The sequence below is a fragment of the Ziziphus jujuba genome, chromosome 1 (assembly GCF_031755915.1).
Source record: "Ziziphus jujuba cultivar Dongzao chromosome 1, ASM3175591v1".
Lineage (NCBI taxonomy): Eukaryota > Viridiplantae > Streptophyta > Magnoliopsida > Rosales > Rhamnaceae > Ziziphus > Ziziphus jujuba.
This window is the reverse complement of record NC_083379.1, coordinates 2462950-2488286: the sequence shown is the minus strand read 5'-3', so window position 1 is coordinate 2488286 and position 25337 is coordinate 2462950. Positions and strand designations below refer to the sequence as shown.

Here is a 25337-nt window from a genome sequence, read left to right as displayed (position 1 = left end):
AAAATAATAATAATAAAAAGTATACTATAATGGTATATATAGCCTAAGAAGGACCAGAATATATATAAGTCAAAATCTCACATTGAAGTCACGTGCATTTTACCTATGAAAAACTGAGCCCGGATTTGATGTTAAAAAGTAAAATAATAATTGTAATAATAATTGGTAATTTTATGAAAAATTGGCAAATTAAAAAATGTTCGTAAAAGGATATTTAACATAAAAAAAGCATCATTGGCCAAAGAGGTTACAAAGTTGCCACACGTAAGCTAGGCCATAAATGTATTAAGCAGGGAATTGTGTACGCTTGATCTGTAGTTTTATGTGCATGAAAGAAAACAGCAAAGCATATATGGCGGTGTATTAATTTTTTACCCATTTTGGACCTTATAAATGAGCTTTATACCTAGATGTACGAAAGAGAATGGGAGAGTTTTAATAAATGAACAGCTGTTTTTTCTTTTAGTTTTTTTTTTCTTTTCCCTCTCAATTATATTGTCTCGGCCAATTCTTTTTATTTAACCAAAACAATATTTTTTAACCTCATTTATTTTTCAAACTTCCATTTTAAATATTTTTTCATATATTATCTAACATTTGATTGGCACATTGTTTTTGTTTTTTTAAATAATACACCCTTCACTTTCCAAGTCGAAGTATCTAGAACGCCATCAACAGGGAAACTCCACTCTACTGGGTGAGCTCCATCACCGCAGGGCATCTATAACTCCCCTTGTAAAACCCCTATATCCAACTTCAACAACACACATTATCCCTCCCTTTTTGTTTTCTCATTTGTGAGAAAAGGAGAAATAAAGATGAAGATCAGCAACTCTGACACTAGTTCAATTTGTAGCAATAAACTTGAGAGTTTTCTTTCATGCAACATAATAGCTCCTCTTCCCTAGTCCACAAAGGGTCTAACTAGGATGTTTTTTCGCCTCCTATTCTTTGAACTCAACGCTTTTTTGGATCCAACTTGCCTATTTTGTAATTTTATATTTTTTGGTTATGTGGCTCTCAAAATCACTAAACCAAGAACTTCTTTGAAACCTAAAGACTTTGATCTTTTCTTCACATCCGTGTCTTCCACCATGGGTTCGAGCATGGGAACGGTGGAGGTGGAGGTCTTCTCCAACACTCAGCTTGTTATCATGACCATTTTGATGATAATAGGTGGTGAGGTCTTCGTTTCCATGCTCGGACTTCAACTCTCAAGATTCAAGCTCACCAAAAGTAGTGGTGGCATAGTTGAAGCCGCTGATCTTAGTAGTACTAATGCTGTTGATCATCCAATAGATATTCAAATCCAAAATGACAACAAATATTCCATGCCCATAGATAGTATTAGCAAGTACAATTCTATCAAATGTTTAGGCTATGTGGTTTTGGGTTATCTTCTGGTGGTCCATAAATTGGGTTATATTTTGGTTACCATGTATACAATGCTAATCGAGTTCTCAAAAAAAAAAGCCATCAAAATACCAACATTTGCAGCCTTTACAACAGTATCTACCTTCGAAAATTGCAGTTTCATCCCTACCAACGAAAACATGATCGTTTTCAAGAAGAATTCAAGGCTTTTGCTTATCCTAATTCCACAAATCCTTCTTGGTAACACTTTGTATCCAAGTTGCCTTTGGTTTTCGATATGGTTTCTATGGAAAACAACAAAGAGAATGGAGTTCAATTACATGTTAGAAACTAAGAAGAGATGGGATACAGTTCTTTGCTATCTGCTATTCATTCTTCTCTTCTTGCAGTGACCGTGTTCGGTTTCATGTTATTGCAGTTCTTACTGTTCTATGCTCTGAAATGGAACTTTGAAATCATGGATGGTCTGAATCCTTACAAGAAATTCATGGCTTCCTTGTTTGAGATAACGAATATGAGATGTACAGGCGAATTGGTCTTCGATTTTTCCACTATTACTCTGGCTATTTTGGTGCTCTTCATTGTAATGATGTAAGTTCCTTATAAGTTACCTATATGCATTGTTCATACATGTATAAATATCTAGTCCATAAAGTGCACGTATACAAGATTTTAAATACAAAGGATAGCAAAATATAGCATTGTTATCTAATTTGCATAGTGAAATTGATAGGACCATCCTGGGAATCCTCTCAGGATCACCCAGGTGGTCCTGTCTAGTGGAATTCCACTGGATAATCCCTAGAGAATATCCAATGGAACCTCACCTTAAAACGTGGACAACGAACACCAACAATATCAATAATATCTTCATATATAAATATAAAATAAATCCACAGCAGCACAAATCTATAACCGGCCTATAGAACCACATAGTAATATGATCTTTATTGAGTCCAATATTTAAATCAGAGCATTTTAAGAGTGTTAGCAAAGTTTAGAAGTACAAATAAGAAATAAAAAATATCCAGAAAGATAAATGCAAGATGAAGAAAAGATAATACTGCTGCTATCATGGAAGGAACAAAATGATAGGCTGTGCGCGAGGTAGACTGCTTCTAACTACCTGGACCTAGGAGAATAGATTTAAAATAATAAAACGTGAAATAAAGAAATCTCAGTGAGTGGCATAGTATAATAGAAAAATAATAATTTATTTCTGTAAAAATCTTTCTCTCAAGATCTCTCATTCCATTAGTTTGAAAAGTTTCCCGTTTAAAAATCATTTCACAAAACCCAAACTTATACCGCAATTCAATATTATGAAATAGATGCTCAAAAAGTATAAAGTGAACAATCAATATAATATTATAAAATGCCTTAATCAAGATGTAAAAATTGAGCTTAAATATTATAAATGTAGTTCCATAAAATTATTATGAAAGTGCAGAAATAACCACAATATTTGAAAACCATCAATGTACTTAAAACATATACAATGTTCCATTCGATGTACCAAACTGTAAATTGTGGGATATACCCACTTCACGATCCTTAATATACAAAGGCATCGTGGAAAATAATAAATCGTTAGGATGTACTCAACCTCACTATCCATGGTAATAAATAACTTATGGGATGAACCCAACCTCACGGCATCGTGGCAATAATAAACAGTCGGATAAACCTAACCTTACGATCCATTGCAATAATAAACCGTTGTGTGAAACCAACCTCATGGCACCGTGGTAATACTAAACCGTCGGTTAAACTCGATCTCACAGTCTGTGACAATAATAAACCGTTGGATGAAACCAACCTTATGGCACTGTGGTAAACCCAGCGCGCTGTAATATAATACTGACCGAAAACTCTGGTACTATATGGTACATCAATTAAAAAAAATAACCAATACAGCATCCTTAAAACAATTTTGTAAGATCATATTTACTTTTCCAACAATACAATATCATAAATAAGACTTTAATATTCAAATTCAACTGCTTACTTAAATATTTCAAAAACTTCAACTCATCATTTCATGCTAAACTAGAAATACCACAGTGAATTATATGCACTATAAACCAATTTTAAGCACACAAAATTATAAAATATTTGAACATGCTTAAAATCACATAATTTTTAATCTGCTTTTTCAAATCAATTATTTTCCAAAATGATTTAAAATCTCAATTCAAATATCAAGATATTTAAATACCATAAGCTCATTTATGAACTCATTAGAATTGAAAACCATTTAAAATATTGTCAAACGTCACATAAACTGATAGCACGTATATATAAAAGCAAATCCTCATATATCCATAAAATGAACAATTAAATCAAACGATAGGTATAAGTAAAATACTCAAACCACATATATATTATACTATATTCCCAAAATATTTTAAAATTATAACCACTCACAGTACTACGGATGCTCACTCCTACTCCTCTGCAGGATCGCCTCCAGGCTCAACTTAAGTACCTATAATATAATAAAATATTCCTTAGGCTCGAAATAACTAAACCAAAGATACTTGTATGACCTAAATGTCTTAAAATAATTTATGGTACTATAAAATTACATAAATTGAATACCAGACAGTCCAATTATACCGCATGTCCTTAGGACCTAGTATCCAAAATTGGAGATTTTCAACTGAAGCCTAATCTTTCAAAATTGAATATCCAAATAGGTCCTAATAATATCCAATTTCACTAATCCAACTCCAATTTTAACCAATTTTACCAATTTTGTCCAACACAGTCTTAATTTATTTGATAATTAACTAATTGATCCAAAAATGGAAAAATTGTCAAACAACATCCAAAATTCACAAACTTAATATCCATGGAAATTCCAAGAGACAAGGAACCCATTAGTATGCTCACCTTGGTCCCAATATTCCTCGGTGGTTGGAAAACTACGTTGAAGCTTCGGTCGAATTTCACATCGGCGTATCTCCTAAAAGGTGAGGAATCAGGGAAAAAAAACCACGAAAATGAGTTAAGAGGCTCAAAAAATGGTAGGATAGGTGTGTGGGTTGGCCTGAAATAGTCGAAAAATGAGAAAATTCGGCCACCCAACTTGCCGGCCGCCGCCCAGATCCGGGCACGTCTGGCCGCCGTTCACTGTGAAATTTCACGGCCAAGCTCGCCTCGACATGGGCTTCCTCCTTGGTTGGCACATGTACAAGGTTGGTGGATGAAATGGACAAAAATGGAGATGACTTGGTTTGTTGTCAAACAGGTCGAAACGACCCAGTTTGGGGGGGGGAGAATTTCTCAGGTTTTGGGGATGAAATGGGTATTTTGGGATTTGGTTTCCTATTTGGTAAATTTATCGAGGCTTATATAGCGCGTTGGATCACTAACAGATAAAAACTGGAGACTGGTTTGGACATTGATATAGAACTTAGGCTTAAAACTTTTCAGAACCATGGCTTTTTATCCATAACTTAGAATTTGGCATGCCGCCAGTCTATGAACACGTATCGATGAGATCTACACAATGGTATCTCAGTCAAGCCAAAGATATTGACCATTGAAAAAGTCAACTTAGACCCACATATTGTTCACTTGGTCAAACTTGTTAAAACATGTGTATTTTTTATATAGGGTGTTACAACCTACCCCCTTTAAAGAAATTTCATCCATGAAATTCATACCTTAGTTTTAGAAGAGGTGAGGATATTGACTCTGCATTTGATCCTCTCGCTCCCAAGTCGTCTCCTCGACAAAGTGATTTCTCTGAAGAACCTTCACCAATGATATGGTCTAGTTGCGAACCTTTTTCTCTTCTCTACTCAAAATTTTGCACTAGCTACTCCTTGTAGGATAGGTCATCCCTCAACTTAAACTGTAGTGTCTCCAACACATGTGATGGGTCTGAGATAAACTTGCGGAGCATGAAAATGTGCAATACATCATGGACTCGAGAAAGCTCCTCCGACAAGACTAACTAGTAAGCTAGTAGACCTATCCTCTTAACTATCTCATATAGTCCAATGTAGTAAGAACTTAGCTTTCCTCACTTTCCAAAGCGTACAATGCCCTTCCAAGGAGAGTTTAAGGAATACTCGATCACTAACCTCGAACTCTAGATCTTTCCCATGCATGTCCGTGCTGCTTTCAACCTAGCACATATAACATTGACCTTGTCCACTGTTGCTTGTATAATTTTGGGACCTGGAAGTTTTCTTTCACCCATCTCATTCCAACATAATGGAGTCTGACTTTGTCTCTCATACAATGCCTCATAAGGTGACATCTCAATGCTCGAGTGATAGCTATTGTTGTAGGTGAACTTTGCCAAAGGTAAACACTCATTCCAATTTCCTTTGAATTGTAGTACACATGACCTCAATATGTCCTCCAAGGTTTGAATAGTCCTCTCAGATTGCCCATTGGTCTGAAGGTGAAAAGCGATACTCAAATTCAACTTGACACTTAGTTCCTTCATTAATCTTCACCAAAAATTAGGAAGTGAACAGTGGATTTCTATCATATATAATTGATACTGGCACCCCATGTAAACTTACTATATGATTCATAAAGAGTTCCGCTAACCTCTAAAAAGGAAACTTCTCACGAGTGGGTAGGAAATATGTGAGTGTGGTGAGTCCATCCACTATTATCCAAATACCATCATGTCCTTGAATTGTGGAAGGAAGTTTGAATATAACACCCATTATAATGCACTCCCATTTCCATTCTGGGATGGGTAAAAGCTGTAGAAGTCCAGAAGGCTTTTGTCTCTCTACCTTCACTTGTTAGCAAATGAAATACTTGAATACATATTCAACAACTTCTCTTTTCATCCCTTTTTAGCTTTTCATTAGTTGGAAAACAGTACCTAGAACTAATTACCAAGGCTCCATTGCCTCTAATAGTGAAATTTGACTTCCCCCTTGTTTAATTTCCTTCTCATGCTTATCAAGTAAGTGTCTTCAAATTGGGCCTAAAGAACACAATCCATAATATCAATTGTAGTCAAAAGTGAGTAAAACGTTCTCATGAAGTATGCATCCACAAATTAACACCCAACTATTGCAACTCAAACATAAAGGAATAGTACAATCAGAATCCCTGAACAACCTCATCCATCTCCTTTGCCTTAAGTTCAACTCCTTCTGAGTAAACAAATACTTAAATCTCTTATGATCGGTAAAGATCCAATAAGTGGCTCCATACAAGTAGTGCTTTCAAGTCTTCAATACAAAGATCACTGCAATAAGTTCTAAATTATGAGTAAGATAATTCAACTCATGGTTCTTCAACTCTCTAGAAGCATAAGTAACAACTCATAACTTTCTAAAAGAAAATCCATCCATCAATTCAAAAAGAAGTCTTAGAAATTAAATCTAATTTCCTCAAACCAAATACCAGTGTCACAAAGTTAAAATTTAGATTATTCTCTTCGCCTCCGATTACTCTCCTAGTACTTGCAATTATAAAACCCATGTTCCTCATTGATTATCCAGTTTTCTGAACCTCGACAAATATCTTTCTTTTAACCGAATTCAACAAAGTCATGAAATAAATCTCTCATACTTATTCTACTGGAGGGCTTTAGATTGCTTATAAAGCCTAATAGAATCCTCAATATTGTTAACACCAAAGAATATGAAACCAAAAGATCAAGTCTGAATCCTCTCGTCATCATAAATATCATTCTTGAAGAAACCTTAAATTCTTCTAAGTTTCAAACAAACTCCAAGAATACATACCTCGAGCAATAAAGAAATTTAAATTTTAATTCTAATATCACAACAAAGTACTAAAAACCAGTTACTAAATCCTCAAACCATAAGGAAACGTTCATCACTTTCTTATATTCTAGCTGTGCCCCAAAAATTATATTCCTTAAGAGATTAAGTTATCATCAAGAATATCAACCACCTTGGATCCATAAAACATTGTTGGCATAAAACCCTCAATCTCCAAGAAAATAAAATATCAAAACCAAGATTTAAAATCATCACCCACAAGCAAATGCCACTAAACCAACTTATGAAATTTACCGCTTAATTATCAGCAAGTTGTCCCACACAAGATCACTAAAATGCATTAACCAAACTTTGTCTATACCAGATTCTAATATTAAGATCTTAATTTCCATGAAACGAAAATAACTACCCTTGAACATCTAACTAGGTCAAATAAATCCTCATGTGAGGTGGAAATTTCCAAGTGACATCCTAAAGAAATTGGAGTCATCCTAACTTGTGCAACATTCACCTAAAATAAAAAAGCGTGTGGTCCTGGGGCCAATAAAATATGTATGTCATTATCAAGTATAGATAATGTATTTGTCACAACATCAGGATAATCTATACCTCTTAACTGATCTTAACATATACCTTGCCTCTAGTAAGTAGTAGTCCTCTTTGACCTCTGCCTCTAGTTGTGGATGACGACCATTGTCCAGTGTTGGTAAAACCTCATAAAGCCTGGCCTGTTTATCTATCATGTACTTTGTACCCATCAATCATCTGAAATTATGTGCCTGACCTTAAATCTCTAGTATGACCATGTCCTTGATATGGTCAATCTTTTTTAAAGTGTTCCGACTACCTGTAATGAAAGCATGATCCATCCCACTATCACTGCCCATCATGAAACTTGCCATATAAGCTACCTCGGACTGTAGATCTCAAAAAAAAAAAAAAAAAAATTGGATGCTATTGTTGTTCACTGTCCACCATCCTAAGCCCTGAGTGGTGTCTCAACTTTAATCTCTTAATCTTAATAAAGGTCGGAGGATAAAACTCGGCATGAAATACAGTCTTAAACTATGTCCACTTATGAGATCTTGTCCTCGTCCGAATATTGCATAGGATCCATGGAACCATCACAACCGACTGCTTCAAGTCTACAAGCCTAATTAATAGATTACCTAATAAACCCACTCCTTTTAAGTGATCGAGCCAGGCACATGACAAGATGCTCCAAATAAATGGACACATCTACACTTTTAGCTAAGCTTGTTGGAAACTACGTCTACCTCCTCGTAACATCAAGAAAAAGTTCTATATGATAGAATTGGTCCAAATATAATTAACACCAACAAAAGGGTAGGTATGGAAGGTGAAACACAGGATGATTCATACAGCAATGCACAATCCCAAGGAATTTAAAACCTAAACCTCTGATACCAAGCTGACAGTACCTGACCTGAGAACCCTCCCAGGGTCTTTCGGATGGTCCCCCCTAGTAGAGTTCCACCGAACAATCCCTAAAGAATATCCAATGGAACCTCATTTTAAAACGTTGACAAGGAACACCAGCAATATAAAAAATATCTCAATATATAAATATAAAATAAATCCACGACAGCACAAGTCCACAACCGGCCTATGGTACCACAGGCCGTAACTACACACATAAGTAATATGATCTTTATTGAGTCCAATATTTAAATAAGAGCATTCTAAGAGTATTAATAAGGTTTAGAAGTAAAAATAAGAAATAAACGATGTCCAAAAAGATAAAGGTAAGATGAAGAAAAGATAATACTGCTGCTGTCATGGAAGGAACAAAGTGATAGGCTGTGCAAGAGGTAGACTGCTACTAACTGCCTGGACATAGGGGAACGGATTTAAAACAATAAAATATGAGATAAAGAAATCTTAGTGAGTGGCATTGTATAATAGAAAAATAATAATTTATTTCCGGAAAAATCTTTCTCTCAAGACCTCTCTTTCCACTCATTTGAAAAGTAATAACCATAATATTTGAAAACCATCAATGCACTTAAAACATATACAATGTACCATTTGATGTACCAAACTGTAAACCGTGGGATATACCCAACTCATGATACTTAATATACAAAGGCATCATGGAAAATAATAAACCGTCGGGATGTACCCAACCTCATGATTCGTGGCAACAAATAACCTATGGGATGAACACAACCTCACGGCACCGTGGCAATAATAAATAGTTGGATAAACCTGACCTCACGATCTGTGACAATAATAAACCGTTGGATGAAACCAACCTCACGACACCATGGCAATATTAAATAGTCGGTTAAACCCAATCTCACAGTCCGTGGTAATAATAAACCGTTGGATGAAACCAACCTCACAGCACCGTGGCAAATCCTGCATAAGTAATATAATATTGAACCGAAACTCTGATACTATATAGTATATCAATTAAAAAAATAACCAATACAGTATCCTTAAAACAATCTTATAAGATCATGTATACTTTTCCAACAATATTGTATCATAAGTAGTACTTTAATATTCAAATTCAACCGCTTATTTAAATATTTCAAAAATTTCAACTCATCATTTCATGCTAAACCAGAAATACCATGGTGAAATATATTTACCATAAACCAATTTTAAGTACATAAAATTATAAAACATTTGAACATCCTTAAAAGCACATAATTTTCAATATACTTTCTTAAATAAATTATTTTCCAAATTATTTAAAATTATAACCACTCACAGTACTACAGATGCTCACTGGTGTTCCTGTACAGGATCGCTTCCAGGCTCAACTCAAGTGCCTGTAAATAATAAAATATTTTCTAGGCTCCAAATAACTAAACTAAAGATATTTGTATGATCCAAAACTCTTAAAATAATTTATGGTACTATAAAATTACATAAATTGGATGTTGGTCAGTCCAATTATACCGCATGTTCTTAGGACCCGGTACCCAAAATTGGGGATTTTCAATCGAAGCCTAATATTTCGAAATTGAACATCCAAATACGTCCTAATAATATCCAATTTCAATAATATAACTCCAATTTTAACCAATTTGACCAATTTTGTCCAACACAATCCTAATTTATTCGATAATTAACTAATTGACTCAAAATGGGAAAATTATCAAATGACCCCCAAAATTCACAAACTTAATATCCACGGAAAGCTCAAGAGACAAAGAACCCATCAATATGCTCACCTTGGCCCAAAGATTCCTCCAGTGGTCGGAAAACTCAATTGAAGCTTCAGTCGAATTTCACATCATCGTATCTCCCAAACGATGAGGAATATGGGAAAAAGAACCATAAAAATGAGTTTATAGGGTCCAAAAATGGTAGGATAGGTGTATGGGTTGGCCTGAAACAGCCAAAAAATGAGAAAATTCGGCTACCCACCTCGCCGACCATATTCGGGCGTGTCCGACCGCCGTTCACCTTGAAATTTCACGGCCAAGCTCACCTTGACGTGGTTTTCCTTGCTGGCTAGCACGTGTACAAGGTTGATAGCTGGAATGGACAAAACGGCAATGATCAGGTTCATTGTTAAACTGAAACGATCCAATTCAGACCCACGGTTTGGAGGGAGAATTTCTTAGGTTTGGGGGATGAAATGGGTATTTTGGGATTTGGTTTCCTGTTTGGCACACTTATCGAGGCTTATATAGAGCCTTGGATCACTAACAGACAAAAACTAGAGATTGGTTTGGACACTGATATAAAATTAGGCTTAAAGCTTCTCATAACCATGAATTTTTATTTGTAACTCAGAATTTGGCGTGTCACCAGTCTATGAACACGTATCGATGAGATCTACACAATGGTACCATTGAAAAAGTCAACTTAGACCACATATTATTCACTTGGTCAAACTTTGTCAAACTTAGTCAACTTGATCAAACTTGTTAAAATATATGCATTTTTTGTACAGGGTTTTACAGAAATTCACAGTTAACCTAAAGCAGTTCTTGATTTTTAATGCATTAGAATATAATATGATAGATATAGCCTCTTGATACAAGGGCTACTTGCCTCAGAACTATGAATTTTTAGAGTTCGACATGGATAATAATATTCTACATATAAAACAATTATTGTAGGTAGAGATACCAAAGCGAGACTAAAATTTTTATGTGCCACTAGCAAAATTTGGAAAAAGTGTGGTCCTAGAGAGTAATCATCACGTGTGGTGTCAATCGCTTGTCCAGTTCACATTCCCCTGATTGCAATTATTACCGTACGTGATTCACCTATTCAAAAGGCTATTATTATTGCTTTTTTTTTTTATTTTATAGAAAGCAAATTCATTCCAGAAAGAAAAGCACAAAAGTCTCCAGAAGAGGAAACAATTACAAGCCTAAGCTAGAGCTAATCCAGTCAGAAGTCAGAACATCTTGAATATCCCTTAGGAGGGACTGAAAACAAAAATTCTCAAGCTCAAAACATACATCTTCCTTCAACACTTTCTTTGCAACACAATTAGCTAGACCATTGGTTTTCCTAGAATTCCAACTAATTTTCTAGCAATTTGAAGAAAACAGGGATTGAAGAAGAATATAATCATATCTAGAATCCCAGCCAATAGGGTCTTCACTGCTTGTGATATTTTCAACCACCAAGATTGTTCCATTTCCGGTTAGTTGCTTCTTTGGCCGCCCAGACAAAAGCTTTTAATTCTACTTCCAGCAGGGAAACACAATTTATACATTTCGAAGCAAGATAAAGTAACTTCCCTTTCCAATTTCTAACAGTGAAGGCTAGAACTGCCTATCCATTAAAAAAGGCTGCATCTGTATTGATCTTCCACCACCCTTCAATAGAAGGCTTCCAAAACTCCTTAGGCCTAGTAGTAGCATTCTTGCATTTCCAAACAAAGTACATCAAAGAAGCTAAGAAAATCGTTATTTCTTCGTTGATCATATTTTGGAAGCACAATTCATGCTTCGGATTGATGCAAAAATCCACAAAATCCTCAATGCTTGATACAGTCTAAACATCAAGTTTGCATCCCCATTTGCTTGTTGCTTGATATTCCGGAGCACAATTTCATAGATGATTTTTAATTTGGTGCACTACATATATTTTATTTTTGTGAAATAAAATTTCACTCTTTTTTTGCCATCCAGCTTCTCTCTTATTTATTTTTGAATTGAAAGTTTGAAAGGGAGAAACTAAGAAAAAAAAGTAGAAAACTTTTTTCTCTACTTGGTTAGTGTAAGTTTCTCACCTTTGGTATCTTTAGGAGATTAGAATATGCTTGATAAGATTTCAAAAAAAGTATTAACCTTTAAAAGAACGATCAAATTACAAGATTTTATTTTTGAACCAAGTGTCTATTTATATGCTAGAATTAGGTTTTATCCTCCCTTATGTGTGTGCATACATATATAAGTTAAAAAGAAAATATGAAATTATGAATAATCATAGACACGATTTCATATTGTATGTACAGTTGTGTATATTTTTTATTTGAATTGGTCATTGAGGGAGAAAGAGGAAAGTGGACTTTCTCTATCCTCGTTATGTTATATATATGTGTGCTATTAATATTTTGGTAGGTGGGCAGACCATGTACTTTTTATATTTCCTTCTTGGATTTTCTCCTTCCAATTTTTTATCAAATCTCTATATCTTGTAATTTTGACAAGGTTCATTAACATCACTATGACATCACTGACAATCTTTGGGAGTGTATTCACTTAGGATTTTAATATATTTTAAAAGTCTAAAGGTATTCAATTAAGATTTTTATGGAATCTATTAAAATATTATGGTATTCAATTCAGATTTTTATAGAATCCATATAAATTTGATGGTATTCAATTATGACTTTTTAAAAGTCTATAAAAGTCTATTGGTATTCAAAAAGTCATTAACTTGGAAGGATTTTACAAATTAATGGATTTCTGGATTTTAAGATGCTAGATAGAAATACCTAAGGCTTTCACAAATCTAGCCTCCACCCTATAAATTTCATCAGATTTTAAAACCGAAGGAGACACTGCATTGAGACTGAACAAAGAACAGAAGGACAAAGCTAGACGAACTGCCAGACGAAATAGACAGGCTGACGGCAACCAATAAGACAAGCTTGCCTGTGGGCTCTCTCCATGTGCTTCCTTACTTTTGAGTATGATTCAATTTTTTCTTTTTTTTCTTTATGCATTGTATGTGTTAGAGTCTGTTGTTCTTCAAAAACATAAAGAAGAATAAAAGAAAAGAAATTGGTTTAACTTTATTTTTTAATATAATATATATAAAAATTTGATTTGACTTCTTGAACATATGTAGGAAGCCTATGTAGAAAAATAACTCTAGAAAGCCTATGCAGAAACATAACTGTAGAAAGCCTGTAGAAGCCTTCAACCCATGTTAAAACAAAAAGTAATTGATTTAATTTTATTTAATATAATATATATAAAAGTTTGATTTGACTCCTTAAATATATGTAGACACATAACTGTAGAAGCCTTCAACCCATGTCAAAACAAAAAGTAATTGATTTAATTTTATTTAATATAATATATATAAAAGTTTGATTTGACTCCTTAAATATATGTAAAATACAAAGAAAAAAAAGATTAGAGGAAGCCTCTAACCCGGCCGGATTCATATATAAAAGATATCATATATGAAATTGAAACAAAATTTATAATCTATATCTCACACTTGGATTGCATCTTGTTCAATATTCTTAAACAAAGAATAAAGTATACATTAGGACTTCTCCTAGTAAGGATGAGGATGGTTCCATATATACTAGTGTTCTTATGGCTTCTCAGAAGCCATTTCTAATTTTTAAGGCTTAATAAATAAGTGGTGTCCTGCCAGATGATATTTATGTTGCTGTTTAATTCTATTTGTGAAATTTCCCTTGAATTTATTATCTCCATTTGAGATGTTGCTTTTTTGTAATGAATGGGTTCCATCAATATATAGTTAATGGGGAATATTGGGAGAGAGAGGAATATAATATTGGGAATGGAGACATAACAAATAAATGGTTCCAATGATATGAAAGTTGCCGCTTAGTGCTTAGTTCTTTGTATAATCCAAAATGAAATTGTAAATAAGACAATGTGGAGTAACACGAGGTTTTTAGTTCCAATAGCTCTAATGATAAACTCCTATGTATTTACATATATTTATATATATATATATATATATATACATATACAGCTTGTAGCCTTAGGATTCATACAGGGAATTAAGTTATTCAAAGTACATTGTTCTCTATAACATTTCTCAAATTCCAATTGGCAAAAAGTTTGGGTGTCTGATTAAAAGAGTGGTGTTCTTTTGGTGTCTAGTAACCTTTTCTGCTCAACTTTCTCCAATTTGATAAAGTATGTTGAGCTGTTTGAAAGTATGGGAGTGTGGACTATGCTAATACCATGTTTTAAAGTTTGGGACTATGGACCTAAGATGTTTTGAAGTTCGGGAGTATGGAGTCTTTGTAATTTTTTATTAATAAAATTCTTGTTTTATTCATGGAAATTTTTTTTAATATTATTAATTAGTTGTAACTAGTATATACATGTTCACTATATTTTACATTAATTATTTAAGTTTAGATCTCTTGTTTTCATGCTCTGACTAGCTACTAGGTGGTTGGTTGCTCTTAACTAGCATATGCAAGCCATAGAGAGATCGCCTAGGGAAAATTCTTGTAATTATTGTACTTTTTCATGAGGATTATGGATTTTTTTAGGAAGAAAATGTATAGTAGAATATGTTCACCATGTATGCATGCAAGTATAGCTTGCCATTGCCTATGTTTGATATAGCTTTGTTTGTCTATGAGAATCAAATTATCATCAATCTCTATGTTCTTGGTCAAGATGTTTTCCATGTTTATATAGTAATGTTTATATTGGAGTGGGGGTTCGTAGTTTGATTTAGTTGCCTGGCAAGTTTGATATTATTATCTCCGATAAGCAATAGGTATTTGAGTGTTTTTGCTGCTATTTAGACTGGATTACTTTGTACCTAGCTAACATATGTTATTGGATGCTTTGATTATTTCTTGAAGGATGTCCATGCCCCATGTTAAAATGAAAAAAAGGTTAGTTAAAAAGCTCTTAACAGAACTAAGTTTGTCCACTGCTTCATGCAGTCAACAATATGTACGTGTGGCTGCCAATATATATATATACACATACATAAAATATATTTGATAAAATTTCCCAGAGATATGGTAGGATAATTTATTTCATATATTGACTCCTCCTTTATATAAATATCGATATTATGTTTTGATTTTTGGGTGTTTTTAATTTTCCACTTTGAAATATAGAATCTTGATTAGTTGAGCTAACTTCCTTGTATATTTTTTATGGGTGTTTGGATTAGTTTGAATTGGAATGTGAAGATCTTGATCTTGTTTATTATATGCTTAATTTATAATATATATATATATATATAAACATGAGTTGCAACTATTCATGGGTTTTATATTTAGATATTCATTATTACAATGAGAGATTCACAATGAAAAGATAAAACTGCATATAACATATGGACCTCACAAGAAAATAATATGTTGTTGGAACTGATGGTTGATGCTGCTAATCGTGGATGGCATGACAGTAATGGTGTATTTAGCAAACTAACTATGGAAAGCAAGATACTTCTTAAGCTTAATGAAGCACTTGCGTGGAATAAGAATTATACTCAGTATCAGAGTCGATTGAAATGGTTTAAAATGCGTTATCAAACATCTTCTCAACTTATGCGTTTCAACTCTAGTTTTGGATGGATGCAGCCACAGAAAGATTCACTGCTACAGATGAAATATGGGATAATTATTTTAAGGTGAGATTATAAGTTTTCATAAGAATGTAATTTATATTATATCTTGTATATTCTTTAGTATTTTTATATGCTCACATAATTTTATATTTATTTATTTTTTATTTTTTATTTGTCAGTCTCATCCAAACTAGAAATACCTTCGAACAGACACTTTTGTTGATTTTGAGGATTTGAAAATTGCGGTTGAAAATGGAACTGCCATTGGAAAAAACTCTATTGGATTGGGAGATGATACAAATGCCATAATTTATAGGCAAGATGAAAGTACACATGTTAGGATAGATGACTATGTAATGAGATTAACGAGGTATACGTGCAAACTCAACTTGATCCATCATACCAAGTACCTTCACCCAGACATAATGAACCATCAATGTCAGAGCTCGATGCAAATTTAGAAGCTCGCATGGAAAATATTGTTCAAAGAAAACGAACTAGAAGTGAATATGAAGGGAATACTCGTTCATTTGATCAGAATGCTACTCGAGTTGATATTCAAGAAAAACTTTTTTATGGTTTGGATTCAATTGGAAAAATTGCCACTAAAATTTGAGGAATGTGTAGCCTAATGGAGAGAAAGGACAAGGAAATTAGTGAAAAAGAGAAGAAAAATGATATTTGGAATGCTATTAAAGAGACTCCAAATTTAGATAATCGTGATCACTATAAAGCTCTTGCGTTGATTCAGAAAATGGGAGTCAAAGATGCATTTTTGAAGATGTTACCTGAAGAGCTGTCAGGACCAGTCCAAGATCCCTCACTGGAACCCTAGACAAATCCTGGTCCCAAGAAAACCCTACCGGACCTTCCAATGGAAAATCTGGCAGAACCTCCCCTAAGGATTGGACTTACACAATTTTCCTGCACTGAAAACACACTTCTATATATATACCGCTTTATTCCTCCACCTTACTACAATTTAATTCCACAATAAACAGCACTTCCATAAATTAAACGGGGAACTAATGCAGTATTTAATAAAATATATCCAATACAGTATACAGAACATTATAGGGTACAATTAAGTATGAAAGTTATACAACAAAGGATGGAAAGAAATATTACAATAGAAATAGATGGAAAGAAAGAGAATTTTTCGAAATACGACAGCAACGAAGGTCAAGCTCGCTCTGGACGAACGTCTACCAATCCTTGTACCTAGGGGAACAGATTTAAGAAATATGAGATGTTAATCATCTCAGTGAGTGACCCTATCTACTATATAATTATAATAGTAACGATAATCATAGTACACTTGATTAATTAAGAATAAATAAGTAAATAAATAATAATTAATTGAAAATAATATTTTCTCTCAAAACCCTCACCATTCACTCCGTTGGAAAAATTTTCCTTTTAAAACATTTTCACAAAACCCAATATTTTATGCTCCAAAAATCAAGGAATAATTAATTTAATAAAAATTTAAATAATCAAAAGACAAATAAAATATAGTAAAATATAATAAAATAAATTTAGAATACTTGCATTAAAGAAATATAACATAAAAGTGAAATTCAATATATAATTCATAACATTTGATTTAATAAACTAAAATAAACAGTGTCAACAATATAATTCAAATAATTACAAATGATCATGTAAAATAAGTGGTAAAAAAAAATATTATAAAATTCGTTTTGAAATATGCTATCAATCTATATAATAAAAATATGGCAAAATGCATTTTAAAAATATTAATTTAAAATAAGAGACATAAAATATGAATAAATACATTTTAGAAAATACTAAATTGAAATAGGTGATAAAACAAATTAAATACATTTAATTTAAATACGGCTTTAAAACTTTAGGATTTGAAATTTATATCTGAAAAATAATACTTGACGCACCACACTATATACCAGTAATACCCTACGATACCCAGCATCCCGAGCACCGTCTGGTGGGAGGTTAAAGAAAAAAACTTGTATACGGTCGCTTCGGTATCCCGACAGTGCTGCTGCTTAAACCGTCATCCCAGACATGGAAGGGGCGGCTTATGGCCAATATCAAACTTGCCTATCCTCAGTCCGATGGCAACTCACGGGAGACATTATAACTTACACGCTTATCCACATACACAGTACAGAACACCAATACTGTATCAGTACGTCTAAAACAAATAACCATATTATTTTAAAAATTATTTTTCCAAAACTCACCGTGGGAATTATATCACTTTTCAAATTCATATTCTCACATTTTTCTTTAATATCTCCAACATAGATCCATCAATAATAATATACAAATAACTTTTTCCAAATCATAAAATCAATCAAATAATATTTCAAGGGCACAATTATATAATTTAAAAGCACCAAACTTAAACTAATATTTTTCTTAAAATATTTAAAATCGAATCATACCCAAAAATAAAATTAAAATCCAAATACAATTAATTAAATGAAAACACCTTGCTCATGCATAATAAATTCAATTAAATCACAATAATAATAATCAAGAATTTCTTAATAAACCAAACTTTCATTTAGCATCAATAAGCATATATATATATAGAAATTACCGAAATTGATAGTACAATTTACCACAGTTATAAATAAATTCCATCATATGAGCAAATTTTCTAAATATTAAATTAACATAAAATAAATATAATTAATCACCTCAAAATAATTTTAAAGGTGGTTCACTCACTTTAAGCATGTGTATCAATTGAGATCCTCTGCAGGATCAACTCCACTACCTACACGTGCACCTAAAATATCCACAATACAAAAAACTAATTATTTTAATATTTTAATCGGGTAACTCCCAAATGGTTACCCGGGGAGCGAACACAAACGACAACCAAAATTTATGATTGATATACCGAATCCAAGCTTGTGAAACGAGGATTACGAATCTGGTCTCATTTTTCGGAGATCGGACTCGAGGTGGCCGGAATCTCGTCGGAAAGGTGTCAGATTTTGGATCCTCGGATCTCACAAACCGCCGTGAGTTGGGGGAAACCGACCTCAGATATGGGTTCAGGGGGCTGAAACTAGTGGGAAAGGATGGGCGGTGCAACTGGAAACTCGCCGGAAAGTCGATTTGCCAACGAGCAACCGTGGTCATTGGAACCCATCACCGCCGGCGGCACGTCCGGTGGCTATTGGTCATGATTTTTGGAAGAGATGTAGATCGAAGGATGGGCGAATGGATGGGACTGGCAGTGAGGCAAACGAAGGCCAGATCGGGGAGAAATCTAAGTGGGAAGTTTTCGACGCCGCTGCCACAAAATGCTCCGATCTGGGCGCGTCAGTGGTCCAATGGCTGCGAGATTTGGTGGGCCAGCCGGAAATGGAAGGGGCAAGGTGGTGGTTGGGCGCGTGTACAGGTGAAAGGGGCAGAGGATGGTGAACGGAGAGTGGCCGTGGGTGGTGGCTTCTCTCTCTCTCTCCTCCCCTCTCTCTCTCTCTCTTTTTCTCTCCGGTCACGTGGCTCACACACGGGTTTAAGTCAATAAGAAGCCATCGCGTGGGTGCCATTGTGCATACACAGGACAGGCTAAGGGCTTGACATGTGGCGTGCACTTTTCACAATAACACCATTTAATTAAAAATAATATAAAATAATATTGTATCAGAAAAACTTTGCAAGTCTATAACTTTTTAACCTGGTGTCCAAATTAGACGTGCCCCTAGTCTATAGACTCGTATCGATGAGTACTTTACAACCATATAAGAGTCAAATCGAAATTCTACATAAATAAAAAATCAAACTTGGCACCCTTGGACAGCTTGGACCGTAACTTGCCTCGCACATAACTTTCAAACGGTTGCTCTGATTTCGACGTGCTACTAGTCTACGAATTCAGGACGATACGTACTTTGAAATGGTGCTTCGATCAATACAAAATTTCATCCATAACAAAATGTCAACATTTTGACCCTCTCGGTCAACAGTCAATCTCGGTCAACGTGCAAAAATTTCGACGTACTTTGGGACGGGGTGTTACAATCTTCCTCCCTTACAAAAATTTCATCCTCGAAATTTTGCACATCATTGGAACAGATAGGGGTACTGGTCACGCATCTGCGCCTCAGGCTCCCATATTGCTTCCTCGACCAAGTGATTTTACCATGAGACTTTAACTAAAAGAATGGTCTTGTTACGCAGCACTTGCTCTTTGCGATCCAAAATCTACACTGGTTGCTCCACATATGATAGATCTTCCCTCAACTCAATGTTAGGAGTCTCGAGTACATGTGATGGGTCTGCGATATATTTTCGTAGCATCGAAACATGAAATACGTTGTGCACTCGGACTAGCTCTTCCGGCAATGCTAATCTATATTCCATAGGGCCAATCCTCTTCATAATCTCGTAAGGCCCAATATAACAAGGGCTCAGCTTACCTCGTCGACCAAAGTGTACTACTCCCTTCCATGGGGATAACTTTAAGAATATCCAATCTCCTACTTCAAATTCCAAATCCTTCCTACACACATCCGCGTAACTCTTCTGTCGATTTTGGGCAGCCTTTAACCGATCCCAGATGATCCTTACCTTGTCTAAGGTCATCTGTAAACATTCAGATCCAACCGCATTATTCGCCGCAAGGAGTCTCTCTTCTCCTACTTCACTCCAGCACAATGGTGTCCGACATTGCCTCCCATATAAGGCCTCGTATGGGGACATCTCAATACTCGTTTGGTAGCTATTATTATAAACAAATTCTATTAGCGGCAGTTGCTCATCCCAGCTTCCGCAAAATTGCATAACACAAGATCTTAACATATCTTCTAATGTCTGAATTGCGTGCTCAGCTTGTCCATTAGATTGCGGGTGAAAGGTGGTACTGTAGTTGAGTCTTGCTCCTAACGCATCAGCCAACTTCTGCCATACAATGGCGATCGGTACTCCATGAAGACTCACAATATGTTGTACAAACAACTGGGCCAATTTCTCTGATGAAAAACGCTCTCGCACCGATAAGAAGTGTGCCGACTTGGTAAGACGATCAATGATCACCCAAATGCCATTGTATCTCCTAGGTGTAGAGGGAAACTTGAACACAAAATCCATTTTGAGTTCTTCCCACTTCCGTACAGGAATAGGGGGGACATCTGATAAAATTGGAACGATACAGAGAAGATTAGCATGGCCTCTGCACAAGGATGACACGCATAAATCGAGAAATGGTCCAAACTATTGTGAAGTCCCACATTGGTTGGAAAGGCGAATGAAACACTCCTTATAGGTGGGTGTGGATACCTTTCCTTTGAGGGGCCTTTTAAAACCTTGAGGGTTGGGTTGTAAGAGGATTCCCCAGGTCAGAATAGGACAATATCTCATGCAGGTGGTCTGGGCTATCACAGATGGTATCAGAACCGAACTCGGATCGATGTGCCAGCGAGGACGCTGGACCCCAAGGGGGGAGGATTGTGAAGTCCCACGTCGGTTAGAAAGGAGAACGAAACACTCCTTATAAATGGGTGTGGATACCTTTCCCTTGAGAGGCCTTTTAAAACCTTGAGAGCTGGGTTGTAAGAGAATTTTCATGCGAGTGGTCTAGGCTGTCACAAAAGCGCTTAGAATGGATATCATTTAATATGGAATAAGTGTTAAAATATATATATATATATATATATATTTATATATATATATATATATATATTTATATATATATTTAGCTATTTGGATATTATTAACTATTTTATGAAATAGGTTTTTAGTTTTGGTATATTTTTCTCTAGTTTGTTTAAGTAAATTTGTTTCCTTTGCTTTATTTTTTAGTTTGTACTGAATTGAATTTTTCATTAAAGAGTTTTTTCCCCCTTCATGATATTATTATTTTTATTTCACTTTATATTTTTCTAATAATATTTGATGTTATGATTTAGATCAATGGAGAAAATGGAATGAGAAGAAGTAGGAGAAAGAGATACACAAGAAGAAGGAGAATTTTATGAAACCATTAAATTAATATTGTTGGCAATACAAGCAATACTTGAGGTATTAAGTGCACTAATGATTAGCATATGTGATGGATACATCGAACGTCCACTGGCTTGACGACCAATCACTCCTAAGGCGTATAATTATATTCATAAAGTATTGAAAGAAGATGCTCATCATTTTCGACAATTATATAGGATGTATTTTTGAAGCTATGTCAAATTATTAGAGAAAAAACACATTTGCAGGATACAAGATTTATTTGCATTGAAGAAATGCTTGCAACATTTTTACTTATCATAGGTCAAAATTCTCGCTATCGTATGACTCAAGAAATATTTAGTCGATCATATTTTACAACGAGCAAAAACTTCAATAAAATTTTGAGGGCCTTGAACACAATAGCACCAGATATGATGGTTAAACCAAAATCTACAGTGCCAAGTAAAATAAGAGAACATACAAGATTTTACCCTTACTTCAAGGTAAGTAATGGATGTTTTACCTATTTATTTTTTTGGTAATAATAATAATTATTGTAATAGGTTTGTTATTATTAGTGTTGTAATTATTATTGTAACTCCTTATGTTTTATGTTAATTATAAATTTTATTATTTCTTTTAGAATTGTATTGGAGCTATTGATGGCACACATATACCAGCAACAGTAAAGGGTTGCGATGTAAGTAGCTATCATAATCGCCATGGAAAAACTTCACAAAAAATATTAGCAACTTGTAACTTTGATTAGAGTTCATATACGTACTCAATGGATGGGAGGGTTCAGCTCATGATTCAAAATTGCTACATGATGCTTTATCAAGGAGGAATGGACTTAAAATGCCACAAGGTATATATTATTTTATTATATATATATATATATATATATTCTTCAATATGTACTAATTTTTACAAAAATAATATTTATGAATTAATTATTAATATCTTATATTTTTAGATAAATATTTTTTGGTGGATTGTGGATTTCCAAATCATCGACAATTTTTAGCTCCATTTCGAGGGGTTCGATATCATTTGCAAGGTTTTTCTGGTCCAGGCTGTCACCCCAAAAGTGTAGCCAAATTGTTCAATCTACATTACTCTTCATTAAGAAATGTAATTGAGAGGATATTTGGTATATTCAAATCTAGATTCACAATTTTTAAGTCTGCACCTCCATTTCCATTTAAGACACAAGCAGAGCTAGTTTTAACTTGTGCAGGATTGCACAACTTTTTCACAAAGGATGTCGCTCTAATGAGTTTTCGATAGAGCCAAATGATAAATCTCCATCACCGTTATTAACACAAAAAACTGAAGAAAATAATTTTGAGGAGCTGTTTGAAAGCCAAGAGCAACAACGAGAGAATGCTAATGAATGGAGAACTACAATTGCTTCAAATATGTGGATGGATGCCCAAAACTCAAGAAATCAAAGTAATGAGCAATGATTTTTTTTTTTTAAATAAAATTTTGCATATAATAATAAATAATAGAGATGATATAAGATTATTTGATATATTTATCTAATTTCATTTTAATTCATCTTATCAATGTTGTTTTTTTTTTTTCATTTTTTAAAAATATTTCAAGGATGATATTATTAAACTTAATATTCATGTATATGTTGTTTATCTATTTATTAATATTTGTTAATTTGTCCGATATCATAAATGTTCAACAACTCTAATGGTATAATAAAAATAAATAAATAAAAATAATAAAATAAAAAACTCTGCTTATAGTGTGGTTGTTTTACTAAAATAAATTATATTATTCACTAAAATACTAAAATAAATTATATAAAAAAAATTTAAAAATCATTAGAATTCCATAAAAATCAATCAAAATCTATAATATAAGTTTCACAAACTTCATTAAACTCCATATAAGATTCTTATAAAATCCATATGGAGTCTATAAAAATCCATTAAAATCTATAAATTCCATCAAATATATTAACTATTTTAAAATCTATTAAAATCCTAATTGAATACACCTCCTTAATCTCATAGGTTCAGCAACATGGGCAAAAAATTAAGCCGGACAAATATTGATATTATTAAATGTTTAGATTGTAAATATAAAATTCCATTAATAATATTATCTACTTATCAAGCGCCTTCCGGCTTCAACAAAAAAGTAAGAATTATTACTAAAAAACAGAAAAAAGTCAAAAGAAAAAAAAAAGGTTAAATATTATAATAATTTCAGAATTTTCGGTACAAAAAGTGCTTTGTGCCATATGCACGAAATTTGTTCACTACACAAAAACCATTTAAAACTTACAACATTGACTTTGACTACTTTGATTGAGTTGAATCATCATAATGACATTGCATTACTTTTGCCAAACCTTTTATAATATATATATATATATATATAATTATAATATTAGTTCATAGCAACTTAGCTAGAGTCAATGAATCATAATAGAATATTTACCGGGAAAAAAAAAAGTCATAATAGTTTAGCATAACCATGTGATCAATGATGCTTTATCTTTTCCAAGTATCTCCCACCATATATACATCATTTTTTTAGCAGAAAGGATCAAAACAAGTTATCAAAAAACAGAAGACAAAACCACTTTGCCTCAGGGAGGAAAACTTTCTTCGAGTATATGGTATTCTCACCACTCTCTTATATAGCCATCTTTGTAATTCTCATCTGTATCACAAAGAGAGCAAAGATGGAGAAAGATCCACTCAATTTCAACATATTGAACATTGTTATTGAAGTAGTAAGGTAAGTTTCTCTTATACTTGCCCTTCGACTAGTATTCCTGCTCTAATACATTAATGTGCATTTGATTACATATTCCAAAAAATGAAAAATATGTCATAGTTTGAAGAATAAAAGATTGCAACAAAAATACTGCTCAAAAAAATCAAAAGGTCTTGTTAAAACGCTACTTAATTCATTTAAATATGAGTTTTTTAATGCAAATCTGGGAAAAGTATTTTCTCTGTGGAAAAAAAAAAAAAAAAAGAAAGTGGTACAAATAAATACACTAAGAAAAGTGAAGATGTAAATATCAATATTATAGTAGATTTCAACTCTCCTACTTCATAATTCATCCAAACAGAGTAGAGATCCGACAGTAAAGCAAACAAATGATAAGATAGTAGTCAATTTATTACATCTTATCCCAATATTATAACAAGTACAAGAATTCAATGATTTTCATAGATCAAAATTTCCCAATATTGAGATAATCTGTTTATGTTCCTTATAGTTATTATTATTTTTTTTATTTTTATTTTATCATAATAGATGTAAGAATTGTATCTTGATGTTGTAGTGCATATGGAAATGGTGGGTTTTCAACCGGTTACAACTGCAAACGACAATTGGAACCTGAGAGTGATTGCATAGACAAATGGTATGGGTTTGCTGGGAGGTGGAGTGCAAAGGGAAAGTCTATTCTCATTCTTGTGATGTTTTTTGGAAGGCTAAAGTCTAAAGAAGTTCACCTTACAAGGGGTTAAAGCTTGGGTACTATCATGA

At 33.6% G+C, this 25337-nt stretch overlaps 3 pseudogenes; all 3 read left to right on the top strand.

Moving 5' to 3' along the window:
- The first annotated feature begins 818 nt into the window (after positions 1 to 818).
- Positions 819 to 25337, top strand: LOC107426348 (sodium transporter HKT1-like; annotated as a pseudogene).
- LOC112490301 (U6 spliceosomal RNA) lies at positions 20964 to 21082 on the top strand (annotated as a pseudogene).
- LOC125422423 (uncharacterized) lies at positions 22244 to 23278 on the top strand (annotated as a pseudogene).